Source organism: Lonchura striata, chromosome 2 (assembly GCF_050655825.1).
Source record: "Lonchura striata isolate lonStrDom1 chromosome 2, ASM5065582v1, whole genome shotgun sequence".
Classification (NCBI taxonomy): domain Eukaryota; kingdom Metazoa; phylum Chordata; class Aves; order Passeriformes; family Estrildidae; genus Lonchura; species Lonchura striata.
Window position 1 is genome coordinate 35,426,521 of NC_140704.1, and position 14,988 is coordinate 35,441,508.

The window sequence follows — 14,988 nt, forward strand, 5'->3', positions numbered from 1 at the left end:
TCAGTAGGTTGTCAGTGTCCCTACCTGGGCAGGGGAGCTGGCAGCCATCAGGTCTCACAGGTTGTGCACAGCTGCAGGTACACATACTGTAACAGGAGCAGAAACATAATTTATCATAATTTCACTATTCCTTATTGCATAATACATGTGTTTTTATTATGTCAAATCTACATAGCCCATATATAAGGAAATATAATGTATATATATATAAAGATAGGTTAAAAAATGTGTTATATTTATCTAACAGCTGAAATGGTTTCCAAAAAAATTAGTACAAGTCAGGTTTGTCAACTCTCTTAAGCATCCTTGCACCAGCCTTCCAGTGCAAAATCACCCTGGAGGAGTACACCCACTTTCTGACACATCCAGGGTAAAAAAAGAAAAAGAAGGAAGTGTGGAATCCTGACAACTTTATGTTGCAGTGCAAGACTAGCTGTAGTAAGAGCTGTAAGGTAGCTGGGACATCCTTGAAACTTGAGCAAGATCCAAGTACAGGTTGGAGCTCTCAGCAGGTGTTGCCATAGTCAGAATTTTTTTGGCTGTTCTAGTCTGTATCCTCAAACCTGGGGACAAGGAAGTGCATGATGTTGTACCCTCCTTGCTGATTTTGCCCTGCTGGCTGTGCAGTTGTGTTTGGGCATTTGCTTCAAAAAGGAAAAGAAAAAACTCTGAGCATGACCTGCTGCTGGCAGAAACAGGTATTTTGATGCTGTTAGAGTGCTGCTACACCTTATTTTCTAGATCAAAAGTCAGTGACTACATTTTGCATGTAAGTAACAGAAAACATTGAAGTTCAGTTTCTAGGGAAAGAGTAAACCTATTAGGTGATCAAGGGAAGCTATAAAAGAGAACTGATCAAGATAAATCTAAAAGAACAATGTAAATTCATTAAGCTGGTAATTGCCCATGTGTGACAAATTTCTTTCAGTTACCATACTTTCTTTGCAGTAATACTGACACAACACTATAAAATTTAGGGCTCTTTTTCATGTCTGCACCATCCCAGTGGGATCTCCAGCTGAAATTCTGCTCCAAGGAATACAGCACATAATCAGTCCCTTTGAAACTGCTTCAGTAATGCTGAATCCATATAAGTGCAGATGCCAATTATGCTAATGAAACTGCAATGGGCCTGTGGTTCTTGCCATCCTCTAACAGTGCTGTAAAACTACTGTCAAACTCAGCAGCTAAATTTTTGTAGCATATGACCATATAGAATACTGAAATTTGCTGCATGGTGGAGTTTATGCAACATATTCCCCAAACCTAAACCTGCTAAGAACACAAAGAAAGCAAGAGGTAACTGTAGAAAGTCTGGGATTTTTTGTTGTTGTTGTTGTTTGGTTTTGTTAGGTTTTTTGGGGTTTTTTTTGTTACCTTTTCTCCTTGTCCTGTATTCACATCTCCAGAAGGTGCAAGGCTAATGCAAATAATATTTATATTGCCCTCCTTTCTTGCTCCCTGTCTCCCTCTAAGGCAAAGCTCCATCCTGAGGAGCAGGCACTAGAAACATAGTGGGCTAGCAAAATTTCAAAGTGCCCCTGAGAAAACCCAAGACAGATCCTTAACATCTTTTCTCCACTTGTTCTTTTGGGCTGATAGGATCTCTGACAGAAATACTCACTGATGCCTTGGCAGGGCATTTCTTTGGGCTCAGGCAGGACCTGTCACGTGTGGTTTCTCTTTTCCTCTGTTGTGTTCTCTCACAGAGCCCTACTGTGGCAAGGATAACTCTTCTTCTCAGGCAACAAGTTCAAAGTCTACATGTTAAAATGTCTACATCCCCTCCCCTTTGTCTTTACAGCCTGGCAATGTTATAATCATCTCTGCAATACAGCACAGGCCAAGGTACCAATCAGCCTGTGTGAACAACAGCATTAAGGCCACTATAAATTCCCTCTGAGGACACTTTTAGGGTGTGGTGGGAGTAGTTAATACAGATCATGAGAAGACACAGACAGGAATATGGATTCATCAGGAGTAATAGCTTCCACACATGACTAGTCAGGATAAAAGAAATGGCAATACAAGGCTGAACAGTCTACATTATTAGGCTATTACTTCTTGCATCAGTGGAAACTACTGCCTTACTATTTTTTTCCCCACATTAAATCCTATCACCACCATTATGGTTCCAGCACTGCTGTGTTTCAACAGCGCTTCATCCCTTCTTCATGCACACTTACTACAAATACTACAGTCTCAGGGAAACAGCTTTGAAATCATTGTTGCTGCAAGTGCATCTGCCTTCAATTCTGTCATCACATGGTGGACCATGACAATTGCAGTCCACGGTATTTTTATAAAAGCAGTGAAAACCTCAAATGTTAACCTTTTGCTTAGATTATTGCTTATAAAACAATAATATGCTGTCATGTTCTCCCATCCTCTCATCTGCAGTTGAAGGGACATCTCACTAATGACTCTAAATCCATGATGGGTGAGGTGTGCTTAGAATTACTGTTGTAGTTATTGGCTGGCAGCTTTTCTGGGGATAGACTTCGTTCCTTGGTGTGCCTGAAAATCCATGCTAATGTTCCTCCCTAACTTCCCAGGGCACTGGTTGAAGAGCAAAGGCAGCCTATGGTGGGGAGGTCCTTCAGCTCACAGGAGTCACCTACTCTGCCCCTGCTCCACAGGCTGCAGAGGAGTTCATGAAGCAGTTCCTAAACCATTTGCAGCCTGTCATTTGAAAATGAAGTTTCACAGGTCCCAAAATGAGGCAGAAATACTAATCTTCTCATGTTTCCTAACACTTACTGTGCCTTTCCTTGAGTCAGAGCCCAGAGACGTGCTATGATACTTGATCTTTAGGCTGTGCAGATGTAACACAAAGTAACAAAGTAATTTCCAAAATTAAGTCTCCTGACACTGACACAGTGCTGACAATGCTCAGATAACTAATACTTATTTTTTCTCCAAGGAAAATTATGAAAATATTAAACACAGTTGTTATTTGCTTAACTGGTTCTACATTACTTTGACTTCTCTGTACTCTAGCAAAAGAGGAGCAAGGACATGACACCCCAACATAACAAGGCACACCCTTCTCTCTGTATTTCACTGTTGGCTTCAGCATCCCATCCTCAGCCCTGAGCTGGCATTAGATATTATAAGAGCAGTTGCAGCCTAGGCTTGGGGAGCAGACTAAGCAGCAACAGCTAAGAAGTGTTACATGGCTCCTGCATTTGTGAGGATCATCTGGTTCCTGTCTGTGGTCTGAACTGCTCATTAGAAGCATTCATATACACACACACATGCACACACACACACACCATAGGATAAAATGCCCTCAGGAAAAACTCATACTCACACCTGGACTTGCAAAGATACACATAACGAGTGCAGAAGTATACACATGGGCACGTGGAAAACTCAACAGTTCTGTGGAATTTGCCCATACTTTATGCTCCTTGAAAGGGCTTGAGTATTGATTTAATCATTCCTTCCTTGCTACTCTCTGCTGTCACCACGTGTTAACCACAATTTTGGGTTTTTTTTCTGAAATAATACTGCCCCTTGAACTAGAAACACGTGTTCTGCCGTGGGTGAGAAGAACCTGGAATTTGGCAATACTCAAGAGAAAAAATGTGAAATGGGCAAGCCATTCCTTGGCAGACTGGACATTGCTGGAAACAGTATAACAAGCCTCAAAAGAGCCCCCTATAAGCAAAACTTCAAATCCTGAATTGAGGATTCATGCTATTTATAACCAGTACAGTTTATGGATGTGTGTCAGGAAATGCCAGACTAGTGTTTGTAAGTTCAAGTTCCTGCACTGACAGTTTCTCTCTCTCCCCACCATGCCTTCCTCTTGCACTTGGATTTCTTGTCATGCTTTTTGAGGATGAAAAATGAATTAATAATGAACAAAAGTGGAATGCAGTCAGGAAATCACTTTCTTCCTAATTTCCATGATCTGGTAGTTTGCCTGTTCCCTTAGGAATGAAAGGCAGCCTTCCAGTTTGGGCTTAATAAAAGTAATTGTGGATATTTTTACTGTTGGTACAAATTACTAATTAAATAAATATTAACATCCATCATACAAAATATGGGTAAGTTTTAACCATGTCATTACACACTACTAAAAATGAGTGTGGCTCGGAGATAAGAGGACAGCAAATTTCTACAAGCTGGACTTAGTGTGGCTTCGTTCTTAGCTAAATTTATTTCATCTTAAATAACCCGTGAAGGATGACATTTAAGTGACAATCTGTTGATAGCTAATCACAAGCCTACAGTGTATAATTTCAATGGAATGTCTCGATGTGCAAGTTAAGGTTAGTGTAACAATTTGCTGGTTTATGGTCTTGTTGAGGTAAACGAAGCATATGCAAGGCTTAGCTGTTCTCTCTTCCCTCTGTCTGGCAAGGTCTGAAAGCACATGCCTAGGTATAGATGCAGTGTTACCAATTCTCACATTGGTTAATGTGTTAACAGCACATAGTCCTGGGCCAAGGAATGATTTCACAGCATCAGTTTGCATTTAAAACGTAAATTCAAGCTTGGTTTCCAGATTTTGTGACTGAGAGATAATGGATGGTTAATCCTAGCTCCAAGCCAAGAATGACACTGAAGATGAAGATGTTACAGTGTCACCACTCATGTTTCTGAGAGGCTGTTTATGCATACCAAAGCTTGTCTTAAGTCAGTGGTCCTCCAGCTCCACAGGTGTCCTTGCAGTTGTTTGTCACACCTTGCTGGATCAGCACGCTGGGGAAGGATAGGGAGCTAATGCTCAGTGAGGATCAAGGATAGGAAATGTGAGACATGGATACAAAGGTTTCATCTTACTGTTGACAAATTGTAGCCTAATTAGCATTTACTTCTGCTTTTGCACATCATTTAATTCCAGTGCCTATAAGGAGGTTTTTGAGGACACAAAACCAGGGTTTTCATGGTGGTGCATGGCAAGGGCATGTGAAAAAACAGGTGTAGCTCGAAAGAGGAGATGCTCTGACTGGATATAAAGAAACACCATGAGGCAAATTGAGCATGGGAAAGTGTTGACCAGAGAGGTTGTACAGTCTGTGTCCTTGGAGGTTTTAAAGAACCTGACTGTTTAGAGCCCTGAGGACAGGAGCCCTCCAGAGGCGCCTTTCCACTTGGATTACCTCATAAACCAGTAGATGTAATCTTTTTGGATTTCAGCAAAGCTTTTGAAACTGTCTCTCACAGTATCCTTCTGGACAAAATGTCCAGCACACAGCTGGATAACAGTGTTATGCAATGGGTGAGTAACTGGTTCATGGGTTGGGCACAAAGCGTTATAGGGAATGGGGTGACATTAGACCGGCGTCCTGTCCCCAGGGGAGTTCCCCAGGACTCCATCCTTGTCCTGAAGTGACTTTATAATGCTAGTATCCCCAGCCATCTGTTCTATTTATGCTGGATATTAAATTCTACACCTTTAGGACTGTTCTGAGAGTGAAGGGGAGATAGAAAACCCAGAAACTGTTTTCAGAAACTGCACTTGCTACCCTGCATTCTCTCTCCTGGACTTTGTTTTCTGCAGCACAGACAGTGTGAGAGAGCTCTCCTTTGCTTTTAGGTAGTTTTTTTTAGCTAGCTGAGGCAGAGAAGTTCCCTGGACTGTGATTTTTCTTTTTCTTGGAACTGATCAGCCCTGCTCTAGACTGAAAACAAAGTTTTCTCCCAAATTTGCCCTAAACCAGGACCATCCTCCACTCATTTCTCTTCAACATCTGCATTAACGACTTGGACACAGGACCCAAAGTTTGCCAATGACACTAAATTGGGAGAAGCTGTAGACTCCCTCAAAGGCAGAGCAGCCCTGCAGAGAGACCTTGACAAATAATTAGAACTGGGAAATCACCAATGAAATGAAGTTCAGCAAGGGAAAGTGCAGGATTTGGCACCTGGGACAGGACAATCCTGGCTGTGTGTATAGATCAAGGAAAAAGAGGTCTGAGAGAAGCACTGTGGAAAGGGAACTGTGGGTTATGGTTGATGGCAAGTTGAACATGAATCAGCAGTGCCCTGGCAGCCAGGAGAGCCAACAGTGTCCTCGGTGCATGAGGCACAGCATTGCCAGCTGGGCAAGAGAGGGGATTGTCCTGCTGTGCTCTGCACTGAGGTAGCCTCACCTCGAGTGCTGGGGACAATTTTGGGTGCCACAACACAAAAAAGACATTAAACTATTAGAAAGCATCCAAAGGAGGGCCACAAGGATGGTAAATCACACAATCATGGAATATGCAGTTTTGGAAGGGACCCATCAGGATCAGTGGATGGGGAGGCCTTATGAGATCACTTGGTCTGTTTGGCCTGGAGAAGAAGAGAATGAGGGGAGAGCTCACTGTGGTCTTCAGCATCCTCACAATGGGAAAGAGGAGGGGCAGGCACTGATCTCTTCACTCTCATGACCAGTAACAGGACTTGAGGAAATGGCATGAAGCAGAGTCAGGGAGGTTTGGGTTGGATACCAGGTAAAGGTTCTTCACCCAGCAGGTGACTGGACACTGGAACAGCTCCCCACAGAAGTGGCCACAGCACTAAGCCAGACAGAGTTCAAGAAGCATTTGGACAGCACTCTCAGGCACATGGTATGATTCTTGGGGTGTCCTGTGCAGGGCCAGGAGTTGGACACAATGATCCTGATGGGTCTCTTCCAACACATCATATTCTATAATTCTGTGATTCTTTGGTGTTGTGATGCTATGTGTGGGAATACCACGCTCCAGCACGGTGTGGGTGGATGGAGTCAGAGATCTCTGAAGTTTGCTCTTGGGGAAGGAGGTTTATTGGGGGTGCAGGAAGGTTCTGCCTCGTGCTCCCAGGCACAGCACGTGGCCAGCCCGAGAGGGTGGGGGAGACAAAGGAAGGTCTAGGAGAGGGGAAGCTCCAAGAGGGGAGGAAGTTCCAAGAGGGGGGGAGAGGTTCCAAGAGGGCACGTGGCCCCTCAGAGCCCCCTTATCAGGGGCTTCTAGGTGGGTTGGGATAAGGCATGGGCCAATGGGGTTACAGACACTAATGTTTTAGGGGAAGGTACAGAGGTGTGGGATGAGCCATACATCTTTTGGGGGGTGGGATGGAACAGTCCATTTCACCCCAGGACTCATCCGAGGGCAGGGGTGTCATCTGGCTAGCTGGGAGAACTGTTCTCATCCTAATGTATTATTTATGAACAATCATATTTATCTATCATCTGCAACAGCTATGGACTTAAATGACAGCAAGGGCAGACATCAGCAGTGTTGAAAACTAAACATTATACACTGTATTTTAATCAAGACAGATTTAAGTAATTAATCTGTGTTTTCAATGATCAGTTTTCAAAGAAACATTTAAAAATGTGGGATTACTATTTATTCTCTGGGGCAGGAACACCTTTACTGATGGGAGAAGAGAACAGAAGGAAACTCTGAACTGCTTTAGTATCCGTGTAATGAAGTTTTTGGCATTGCCTCTGTGATCACCCTCTGTCCTACTGAGATGTTTTTGAAAATACAAAAAGTAAGGGTCACTTTTGTAATAGGATGTAGGTCCCTCAGATGGAATGAAACTCATTGTCTTGAGCCCCAATGCTTTCCACTGCCAACTCTCTTCAACATGGCACATGTGCCCCAGTCTTGGGAACCTAACAGTCTGTCTCAAACTGTCCTTAATATTATGAAATTAATCTTCCATTTTCTTCTATTATTGCTTCTGTTTTCACTTCACCATGAATGATTTGTTGCAACATACCTTACTTTTGTTTACTGCCCAGCTACTGGCCTATAATAAAGCAAGAAGACAAGGGTGTGTAAATACCAAGAGTGTACTGTCATTAAAAAAAAAGAGATTGTATTGGATTTCACTTTCTAGACCAGAGACAGTAAACCACTACTTCTAAGTGATGGAGCCGTGCCATTTTCTACTTGAAGGACAAGACAGAGAAGAATTAGGTCCTCAGCTTTTGCTCTTGTCTCTGACTCCTGGTTAAGGTCATGTCATTAAAATGATGCTATGATGACACATATACTTTTTTGTTTCGCAGAGGATTATGGCTTCAAAAATTTACTTCAAAGGTGATGTGGATGTCCTGAGTGCTCTATAATCTTGAAAAAACACTGTTGTCTTGTTTGAGCTGTCACTACAGTATTTGACATGAAACAGAAAAGAAAAACAAAACTGTATTTTGGAGGATGTGAAGAGATTTGAATCAGTTTAGAAGGATAATGTTTCTTTAACTGGGTAATCTATATGAGACTTTCCTACCAAGTATGAAAGGTTCCATAGCAGCCACCTCTAGGCCAGTCTAAAAAATATTGCAAATTATTTAGGCAGTCATTAAATATGACCTTTGTTCTTGGCAGCAGCACAAGGAAAGCAAGAAACAATTAAGCAAGTGACTGTGGAAAGCACTACTGACCGATTTCAACACTGAGTTTGTTTTCTGCTGTGAGATGTTTTTTGCCTCTTGTAGTTTCATTTTCCCATGTTGGAACAAAGACAAAGATATCATTTTAGTGTCTACAAATCTAGTTATGTTGATTAGCATTATACATTAGAACTGGCATCAGTTATTTTCATGCAGAGTGTAGCATCCAGCATTACTGTTTACATTTTTATGTTTCTAGGTTATGAATTTTTTAGTAATTCTCTGAAATTTGCAAAGTAAGCTATAGTGTATTGCTGAGTTCTAGAAAAAAAGAAAAAAAGCAGTTCTGGGCCAAATGCTCCTTCAAGGCATAAGAAATTATTAAGAAAAATCTTTTGGTCCTTTGTACTTTCATCTCACTGAGCTGAACCAAAACAATTCCTCAAAGAATGGCACTGGACATCTGCCCTGACTACTGACAGGTGCTAAAGAGACTTTCCAAAATGCCTAAGTATTGAGCTACCAAGCTCCTCTTGATTCTCATGAAATTAGGCAGCTCAGTACTTGGAAATATCCCACTAGGTTAACACTTCTAAGATGTTTCAGAAAGATTCAGAATCTTTTAACACAAGGACCTAAATTTTATTTTTAGACATCTACTGAAAAAAATTGTCTGCTTTTCTCTTACACTAAATGCCTGCAGTAGGATGCAATACAGAAAAACCAACCTAGGGGATCCTATGATTGATTCTAAGAGAATACACATGGGAAACCTCTCTAAAACAAGTATATAACAGGCTAGTTTATCTTAAATATCTTACTTCTCATCTCAGTTTTTGTGAATGAGATAAAATATTTTTGACAGAAGAATTATAAATTTAAATAGGTTATGAGTATACAGATCTGTTTCAGCAGATCTTCACTGGGATATTACCCTTGGAAGATGATAGCACTATCAGCCCTGATGAAAGGAGAGAAAACAAAAATTTACAGTCATCAGAAACTCCAGGAATTCAAGTACTGAAGTAGCAACATATTCTTTCTGTGCAAATGGTAAAAACTGGACAGCAAGGAGTAGGTTCCCTATAAAGTCAAACAAAAATAGAGGTCTTTTGCATATAATCACATCTATTTCATCCTTTACATTGTTTACATATCACAAGAATTACCATTAACTAATTTACATCCACCATTTCTAATTAAAATATCTTGTGAATTTAACAAAAAAGTCAAACTTACTCTTGCATGGTGGGAGAACAGGCTGAGGAGAGGATGGATCTGGTGGATGAGAGCAACATATAACTCTCTGTTATCAGACACTGTGCTTTATAAGCAGAGGTTAAAAGAATTGGAATTATCTTGTCACTCAAGGAGAAGAATTAGAGAGGGAATGTCATGCCTCTTGAAATGTATAAGTCATTGGAAAAGTGGAATGAAGTACTATTTATCAGAATATTCCCTATGGAGAGGATGAGACCTAAAGAGTTTCAAATGCAACAAGGGAGACTTAAGTTACATGTTAGGAGAAAAAGAGTTTAACTGTAAAGGCTGGGAGATAGGACGAGGAGGCCAGAAAGTGGTCTTAATAACATCTGCTGCACGTGGAAAAGGTCTGGCTGGCTCTGCCACAAGGCAAAAGGATGAACTAGATGAGCTCTTGGAGTCGTTTCCAGCCCTCATTGATGTGATTCTGAGATTTATCAGATTAGAAAGCTTTTTTATAGTTATATTGTCCACCAGCAGTAATATCTCTATCAAAACCACGTTATTCATGGGACGCATGAGCACATGAGAATAGAAGTTTTCTGAGGACTGAAACACTGCATCCATAATTTTATATAATTTCTTAATTGTAAAACAGTGGTGTGGTCTAGCTCAAGAAATTTGGGAGTTATCAAGAACCCTATCATCAGGAACTATCTGTTTTATTTCAATGTTTCAAAGGTTAGAGGCTAGATGTCCAGCAGTAGTTTCATTTCTATAGCCTAAACAGTCACTGAGATGCTTGCTTATGCAGAAAAAAAAAAAAAAAAAAAAATTACATTAAGAGAGTTATTTTTTGCAAATCTTTAAATAATGTATGAACTTTCTTTCTATTATTTCATAATGTGTACCCTTAAATAACATGCTGTTATGCTAGTCACATCATGAAATGAAACCAATTGGAAACAAATTAATACCAGATATAGTTTAATTGTCCATGTAAGTAAATTATGAATGGTAAGCAAATAACTTTAATAGTAATAAAAAGGTTTAATACTGACATTGCATCATACTGAAGTTAATTTTTAGCACAGATGATGATTTGTTTGAAGAAGAAGCAGTTTAACTTTGATAGTAAATACAGCTTTCCTCCTGCAGAGGAGATGAGAGTATGAAGGCATATTTCCCAGATACCTATGTTATTGTAGAAAATAATTCCTTATGTGCAAGGGAATGTTTCTCCTGCATTAAACCATTAATATAGACGAGTGGCATGCAAATGGGAATGCCTGCATATGGATATACTGATCTGGTGCTTTCTTTGGTCTCTCACATACAGGCAAACAAGAACCTCAAATGAAATCTGGGCCTAGGAAGAGCTGCTCTACATGTTGCTGATTCCTGAACTCCAAAAACAAGCTACTTTATCTGAATTCTCATCTTGTTTTCCTTGAAGAGAAGTAGTCTGCCACTCTTGATGGGAGTTCAATTTCTTATGAAATGTATGCCATGAATGTATGCCAGTTTAAATATCAAAACTGCTCTGTGCATTTCCATAGAATTGAATAATAAAGATCTCTCATCATCCTTCCTACAGAGCACTTTAAGTGCCACACCCCAGCCTGTAATTTATTGATAGAAAGAAAGGCTACTGCCGTAGTTTATCAGCCTTCCCCCTGTTCCCAGGGGAGGCTGAGGATGCAATGCAGCCACCCAAGCAGCTCCTTGCTGTCCCTGCATGCAATCCTTGCAGAGAACAGGCACTCAGGTGGTGCTTAGACATCAGTGCATAAAGAACCTTTCTCAGTGCTCCCAAAAACTTGCCCCCATACTCTCCTGCCTGCAGATACCTCCCTGTCTTCTTCAAGAGGTCTGGCCCTTTGCTTCCATTCTATCTCTTGTAATGAGCTGTATTTGGATAATGGCTTCCCCTCCCTCCACCCAGGCAGCTGGAGTCATATCCTGTCTTCCTGCATTTTTTTATTTCTGCACCTCATCAACACTCATTTTTTGTAAGTGGTTGGTCTTTGCAGATTGGACTTCCCTCAGCATGTTGAAAAAGCTTGCCAGCCTTGTGGAAGAGACCAGCTTGGAACATAAAAACATCTGATAAAATGCATTATGAAGCCCATTAAACTCCCATCATGGGTTGTCCTTTATCATTAACAAAAATGTTTATGATCACACCCTCCTCTTGAAAGTCCTGTCTGAAAGCATTTAATGTCTTTACATCTCGTCTCTCAATATTTTTTTACCTTATTCATCAGATCCTTATTTCTGTTCATTGTAGCACAAGAAAAAGGTCCTCATCACAATTTCCTAAAGAAAGAGTGTAACAATCAAAGTCAGATGTCAAAGTGCATCCACTAATAGCTGTTTAAGGGAGTAAGCAGGGTTTATTCATCTACTAACCAGTGGTTTTAGATTCTTGAGTTAATGACAGTCCATCAGGTTCTGTTGCTCAGCAAAAGCTGGAATCAGAAACAAAATGTAGCTGAGACCATTTATATTATTCTACAGTGTGTGAGTTTAATGTGCTGTACTTTGAAACAACTCTCATTTCACTTCTATAGAACTTCTATAGTGTAAAACATTATATTCAATGAGTAAATCAGTAATTATGTTCTTGTAGTTTGAAGAATCACTTACTTCTCAGAAAAAAAAAACCATCAAATCAAAGCTATAATAATGAATAAGGAAGGATAATTCAAGCTATGTTTTTTTGTTTCTTACTGCTCTGGCATCCTTCCTTCTATGCTTTTCTGTTCAGCTTAAGTGATTTGACTTCCTGAGCCATTTTTTTAGACTAAAAAGTGCTCTAATTTTAGGTTTATCAGATGGCTCACAAGACATTTTCTCAGTGTAATTCTGTCCATTTCCATACAGTCATTACTGTGTTGGGGGTCAGAAGAAGAAAGAACATTTAGACTCTATTTCTAATTCATCCTTTGTATATTTGCAGGGAATTCAGTTCCAAGAAAGCTCTAAATAACAAAATGCATGGCCTCACAACATGCTGCGAAGTGCTCATTATCTGAATACACTCTGACTGCTTTTGCAAACAGATGCTCCAAATACTGTTCTTAATTAAATATCAAGGGTTGGATTCCAATATTGGTCCATGCCAACAGAAGATAGCACAAATCCTGGCACTGGGCCCCAATCCAACAAAGGATGGTTGTGAATGCCTGAAACATTGCAGGCTTCCCTCTCCTGTGGGCAGACTTGCTAGACACTGAGATATAATGCAAAGAGTCAGGATTTTGGGGTGTTTCTCAGGTGCCAGGGTGGGAGTGCAGTCCAGATGGCTGCTTGACTGCAGACTTGTGTATGGATTGGGCATGACGCTCTCCAGTCAGGCTGGAGTGAGCTGCTTCTCATATCATCAACAACCACCACTACAAATTCCTTCAATATCTGAGGAAGATAGAGCAGTCAAAGTCAAGTCAGGAGCTGAAGGAAGAACTATGAGCTGAGCTTTCAGTTAAACAATTCCTCCTTTTTTCTTACCACCTGATGGGATTTTTTCTGCTACTAATGGCTGTGCAATAGTTTTTAGATAGTGATGGAGATGGTAAAAGATTTCTTTTAGGAGAGTGGAGTGACCCTTAATACTCAGGGTTTTGGTGTTTTGTTTTGACAAGAAGAAGAGATAAAACACTTGGAAGAGAGGAAAAGGAAAATGCAGGTATCAAAGGGATATATTCTTTAAGCTGATGACTTTTGAGCCACATCAACATTGCATAGTGTAACCCATCTGTTTATCTGTTTTCCGTCTAATTCAACCCTTCAGAAAAGATGGGAGGAGCACCTGTGAAGCAAACATCTGAATTTTTGCCATCATACCAGTGAATCTCATTGCTTATGCTTTATAACTCTTTCCTTACCCTATTTATATCTGATCTACCTCTATCACAAACAGTTGTAGTACAGACACTGCCTACAACTTTGTACAAGGATACCTCATATTTTGTTCCTACTCAGCATTGAAATAATTTGCTAATGTTTAACATTGAATGCATAGAGGCAAACTAGGCAGGGCCAGCACTGTAGGATTTCATGACATTCTAAAGAAAAAGCACTTGTATTCTAATTCCAGTTTTACTTTATTATATCCTTAGTTTCAGGCACTGGGAAGAATCTTCAGGGACTGCATCTTATCAATCTGTTTGCTTCAATGCTTAAGTGGGGTTTAAGGCTTTTGACAGTCATGAAAAAAATGCCCCTTTTTGGGTGAGATTTGGATGCTTAGCACAGCAGCAACAATAAAACTCAGCAAACTGGAATGCACACTCAGGTATTCCTGTAAAACTTGCATCTCTCTTGTCTCCTTGAATGGGAATGGTCACAAAAAACTTGCAGGCAGTTCTCTGCCTTTTCCTCAACAGATCTGTTGTGTAGAAATCCCTGAAGACAGTGAAAGGCACAGTGCTTTCCCCTGCATCTCCACTGGCATTTTTAAGCATTGTCCCAGGCTTTTTACCAAGCCATCTGTCTTACTCTATGCCACTTCTCTGAAATCTAAGAGAACTAGAGGGCTTCTTTGGGGAGGAAAAGAGGAGTACAGTTATCCTCTACTGTATTCTCTCAATATCTTCCTCTGGGTGCAGTTGACTACTTGAACAACCCAGCGGGGTTTCACCCTTGGTGTGTATCCAGCAGCCTTCAGGGCTAACACAGTGTCCACTAATAACTCCAGATCAGCAAACACTAACTGTGAGTCAGGAATGGAAGTGACCCATGCTTGGAAGGGTTTTGGCAGCAAAGATACAAACACATGTAGACCTGGCAGATGCTATGGAGGTGAGGGCTCCAGGAGAGGCTGGGGGCAGTGCTGTCAGTGCATGGTGCTGCTGCAGGTGGGCTTCAACCCCCAGACTGAAAGGGCCTGTGAGGTCTGAGATAGTCCAGCAGTCAGTGTATGTCCTCATCAGGGTGCAAATGCTGAGGAAAGCAGTATAAGACGGGGGGAAAAGCATGAAGACTCTAACATGTGATTATGCAAATTGCAAGGTGTGGCTGGATGTATGTGCTTTCTCAACAAGATGACTTTCACATGATTACAAGAAGCCAACAAGAGATAAAGCTGTCATCTTGCAATAACCAATTTGTAATGTTTTCCTGTTTTGGTTTTGTGCATGTGTCTACCTGCAGAAAAATCAAGTGAGGAAAAGGGAGCATTATAAAACATTATCTATAGAAACTGACTATACAAAAATTCCCCTTCAGCATTAAAAAAAAATAAAAAGGAAAATTTAGTGTTTGCATGCAGCTTATTTCCACTACAGCCAGGTAAGAAATCACATTCCTGCCATGCATTACAGGACTATTCCAGTCACAAAATTCTTTTACATGTCCATCTTCATGGTGTCTTCTCAAAAATAAATTGCATTCCCAGAAGGTCAGTAAGGAGTTTTCATTGTGCCAGAATCCTGAGTCCACTCAGTGAACAAGTGAAACAA

General features: G+C 40.7%; 1 long non-coding RNA gene across 1 annotated transcript in view; it reads right to left on the reverse strand.

Moving 5' to 3' along the window:
• LOC110474619 (uncharacterized) overlaps positions 1-14,988 on the reverse strand; it is a 118,792-nt gene that overhangs the window by 10,402 nt on the left and 93,402 nt on the right. The window contains exons 5-7 of the long non-coding RNA XR_002466104.2: positions 11,939-11,997; positions 11,782-11,845; positions 25-86 (exon numbers count right to left, since the gene is read on the reverse strand). This is a non-coding gene — a long non-coding RNA (uncharacterized LOC110474619). The remainder of the gene's footprint in view (positions 1-24; positions 87-11,781; positions 11,846-11,938; positions 11,998-14,988) is intronic.